Source organism: Lycium ferocissimum, chromosome 11 (genome assembly GCF_029784015.1).
Source record: "Lycium ferocissimum isolate CSIRO_LF1 chromosome 11, AGI_CSIRO_Lferr_CH_V1, whole genome shotgun sequence".
Classification (NCBI taxonomy): domain Eukaryota; kingdom Viridiplantae; phylum Streptophyta; class Magnoliopsida; order Solanales; family Solanaceae; genus Lycium; species Lycium ferocissimum.
Genome location: NC_081352.1, coordinates 4,694,590 through 4,698,967, shown reverse-complemented (window position 1 = coordinate 4,698,967; position 4,378 = coordinate 4,694,590). Strand labels below are relative to the sequence as shown.

General features: G+C 32.0%; 1 long non-coding RNA gene across 3 annotated transcripts; it reads left to right on the top strand.

Moving 5' to 3' along the window:
* Window positions 1-1,088: 1,088 nt before the first annotated feature.
* On the top strand, window positions 1,089-3,989 carry LOC132037628 (uncharacterized). Of its 3 annotated transcripts, none has more exons than XR_009409936.1 (3): window positions 1,089-1,296; window positions 1,648-1,760; window positions 1,939-3,989. It is a non-coding gene; the product is annotated as an uncharacterized LOC132037628 (long non-coding RNA). The 3 variants fall into 3 exon arrangements; XR_009409937.1 differs by having other exon boundaries at window positions 1,643-1,760; XR_009409935.1 differs by having other exon boundaries at window positions 1,089-1,760.
* Window positions 3,990-4,378: the final 389 nt, after the last annotated feature.

Sequence of the window (4,378 nt, the reverse complement as noted above, 5' to 3'; positions counted from 1 at the left end):
ATAAGAAGTTTGAAGAAAAAACCTTGCAGACAAAATAACTTAACTAAAAGTTACAGCATTAAACATTACTATATATAATAATGGCCAGTGTAACTTTTTTGTAGTCCTTAGTTAGAGTTAGTTAAAGTCCTTGGTTACACTACAACTAAGGGTTGCCAACTAAAGTTTGTCTTTTCCATATTTATCACTATATTTGTCTTTTATTATTTCATGTACTATAAGGTGTTTACAAAATATCAAGACACTTTTAAAACCTTTTTGATAATACAAAACCCCTTGGCTAATTTTTTTAAGGTGATGTGACATGTACTAGCTTCTTCATATATCTTATTTTTACTCCTACTTTATTTTCTTAGGTGCCACACCCAATTTTGATAAATTTAGAAAACTTTAACCTTCTCTTAAAAGGCTTAAGAAATTGTGAATTTCCATGAAGTCAATTAAAAGAAACAGGTCACTATGCATAACTTGAATGAAAGAATACACCACATTTGCAGTTACCTTAATTAAAACATGTATTGCACCCAAAAATTGAAATTTCTCTAATTAACAGCTCATTAATTGCTTGTGTGAAACTTTAAAAATTTAATAGATAAAATTCGTTTTCATCCGGATTAGCTATTGTTCTATAAAAGATTTATTTTTATCTAATCATTTGTTAATAATATTGAAATTTGAATCTTCATTGGCATATTGTGTTGGTTTGTATATTGATTAGCCATATTGTTCATGTTTAACAAAATTAACTTTCTTTTTTGGATATTATTTGGTGTATTATAATATTTTATTTTTTAAATTCGATGTACGCATACTTAGTAATATTTTCTATGCATAACGAACAATGTAAGTTGTAGTTTATACTCCATTCATCTAAAAACATAATGTAAGGCATACTATTCGGTCAGTCAGTTCAATATTTGGTATGAATTCATAAATATTCTATATTTTATAAGAGGGGGTTTCAACATGTCAGCTTCAGGGCAATAAAATCTCAGTTGAGGGTATAATGGTCTTTTAGTATCAGATGCCAAGCTACCTTTATAATGGAAAATCTATGTGTCCTCTAATCTGTTTTGAGAATTGATAGGTGTTAATAGCATGTGATTCCATGTGTCTTTTAATTTAAAAGACAATTTTTTTTTTCTGTAAATTAAAATACAATAGACACAGCAATTACCGTTTCCTCTTTACTCACACTTTCAGATAAATACTTTCCCATTTTCGCCTTGCAAAAAAGTCTTTCAATTCTCTTCATCTTTGTGATTTCTTTTTCTCGGTTGGGTGTTCTAAGTTTAGGTATACTTTTCTGCCAATTTTTCTTCTCCTCTTTCTACATTTTTTTTTTTCCGTGTGTTTGTTGGGTTTTCAGCTTTAGTTCAATATGCTCTTTTAGTTGCTTCTATTTATTTCGTAATTGTACTGCATTTTAGTTAGTGTGGAGCTGGTTCCCATAACTTGATTGGTGAATGTCTGTTAGTTGTTTGACTTAATGATTCATGAATGTGTAGTTTTTTTCTAGCAGTGACATAACTCACATGAGTGTATACGTTTTAGGGCTATTTGATCACTTTATTTATTTTCTTTATAAGTTCTAAGATTTTCTTCTACTCTATGCACCGAATATCACTAAAAAATTTCATAGGGCAGATAAAGCTAGAAATGCGGGCTCGATGGTGCAAAATAGTTATTTGAAAACTATTTCAAGCAAATGCACATTTTCCACACGCCATGGCAATGCTTCAATTTAACAGCTAATTGAGGTAAAATATGTTTCTGGTCTCATCTAAACTTTTATTAGAATTTACAACTTTTTCCAATAATTTATTTTCACATTTGATATAGTTATATTTGATGTAAAATATTCACATAGTTTATCATTTTGCGATCAAACTTTTTAATTTTGATGTTAATGATGCTTCATGGTTGTGCTCAAAGAAGACTTATTGAAGAGAGGTTGGGCTATATCTCTAAACTTTCCACATTTCAGCAAATGCCACCTACAACAAAGGCCAAGTATTCAACCTCGGATGACGCCTGAATGTTCTTTTAGAGGTCATTCAGTCTAAACATTTAACATGGTCGATGACCTTTTGATTAGATTATTTCTCTTCGCAGTTAATTCTCTCTTTCAATTTCATTGTCTGCAGTAGGTCTTTGATTGAGATAACCGAGAGAAGATGTTTATTGAAATTGAGGGGATACTAGAAGACAGATTAAGGCATTACAGCAAGAAGAATCCCTGGAGTTTGCTCTGTTTCTGGGTCTTATATACAGGGCTCTCAACTTCATCTTTAAAAAGTCTTAATTTTTGATAGCTAAGTTTTTGTTTTTTATGTTTCCTCCCTGTTCTTTTGGTTCTGTTTTGCCACTATGTTGTCAAGATCTTGTTTCAATCTGCTGATTTTTGATGATTGTTCTGGTGTTGATCGGGCTTCTCTAAGTAACATGAGAGTAGGAGGATCATTGTAGCAAATTAGTTGCCAGTGAAGACTTATGGGAATAAGGAGGAAAAAAATGATGTTTTGAATGGGACAAATATGCTTTAGATACACTTTGTGCGGCTAAAAGATGAGTTCTCACCAGATTTGGAGAATATTATGTGGGATGTTTGAAGGCAGATTTAGAATTGAAAGAACAAGAGGAAGTAGCATAGTTCCTGTGAAAGAAATTAAGGTGTGTACCAAATCTCTTGTCATTGGATTAAATAAACAAGTTTATGAGGTGAGTAATCTAGGTGAAAGCTATGTTTGGATTCAAGATTATAAAGTCATGTTGTTGCCTACTGTATTAAGAAAAAAATTCAACAGAATAAAAGTTGGTTTTTTCTTTTGTAGTCCTTTCCCAACATCTGAAATATACTTGCAAAGCAACATTTCAAGATTAGCTTCTTATACTTTAAGGGGTTGTTTGGTTGGAAACAAGTTATCCCAGGGTAACTTATCCTGGGATTAGTTATCCCGGGATTAGTTGTTTCACCCTCTCATAGGAATAAAATAACACTATAATTTCAGGATAACTAATCACGGGATTAGTATATCGCGATTTTATCTCAACCAAACGTGGAATAAACTCATCTCAACTATAATCTCGGTGTCAGAGCAAACGAGCCCTAAGTGCTAGCTAGCCTTGGAAGGGCTTTCAATTAACAAGTTGACATTCTTCACTCAAATATGTAATATTTTTTTTTAGAATGGTGAAGTTCTCGACGGATAGAATCAATGATATTGTAGCATCTTATAACACATATTATGTTGCATGTCACTAAAAGGGTTTTTTATAGCGATCTAATTTGTAATGTCTTACTCAGTGTTGACATGAATGCCCTCTGCTCCTTCATATCTACAATATAGAGGGAATAACTCCTGCAAGAAACAAAGATGTACTACCAGGAAATACAAAGTAAATCTAGGGTAAATGATTTTTGATTTGGTGATTTCAATGAAAGATTGGTTTTATTTCAATGAAACATTGGTTTTGTTGTTTCCCTCTCTATTGGTTGTGATTTTGTTTGTGTTTGACCATAGTTTGCCTGGACTATCTTTGTCTTCTTCTGTTTTTCCTTTGAGAAATAAGTACTAACAAGTGATCATTGCTTCACGATTGCGTGACTGTACAGGTTTTTTGCCGAACGCTGCTAAGAGGAACGCAGCAAAGGAGGCAAAATACAAAAAACACAATACCAGTTCCAATAAGTAACTAGCATAGCCTGTAAATAGTTTTCGAAATTATGTGATTTAAATAATGCATATATCTTATACTTAGCATGCTGGCACGGGACTGCATCAAGCTATTAATATGTAGGAAGTTTGATTCGTATGTTTGCATTTCACAACTTATGGCGTATACTCAGAGACTGAAAATTAAGTAGAAAGTTTTGCAAATAAAGTTAATTTTATACTCCTCAGCTTAAGCGTCCTACATGTTGGGCCCGTGCTGCCACGGGCCATGCACCCCTAGTATTTATTAATATATATTTATACTTAACACTAGTGTTCTTTGGCCCGTTCTGAGCCCGGACCCAAGCCAATGTAAAAATTAAATTTCTAGATTTTTTTTGAATTTTTTCTGCTCTCACTTTTTTTTGTTTTTTGTAGCATCAGTTTGACACTATTTAAGGACTTCTAAAATATTGAAGTACAAAAAGATATCTGAAAGTTAAAGGAGAACAATTTTTCTTAGTTTATGTATTAGAGTTTGTTCTTTTAGAAAATCATGCACGAAAGCTCTTCTAATTTCTATTTTATTGACTCTTTTTTTTTTTTGTTTAGAATATAGTCTCCGATGATCTAAATTGAGCTTTATCATATAAAATTGATTTCATTTGTTTCTCTGAATTGAACCCATTGGCTTAATATATATTGTTGTAGAAGATATATAG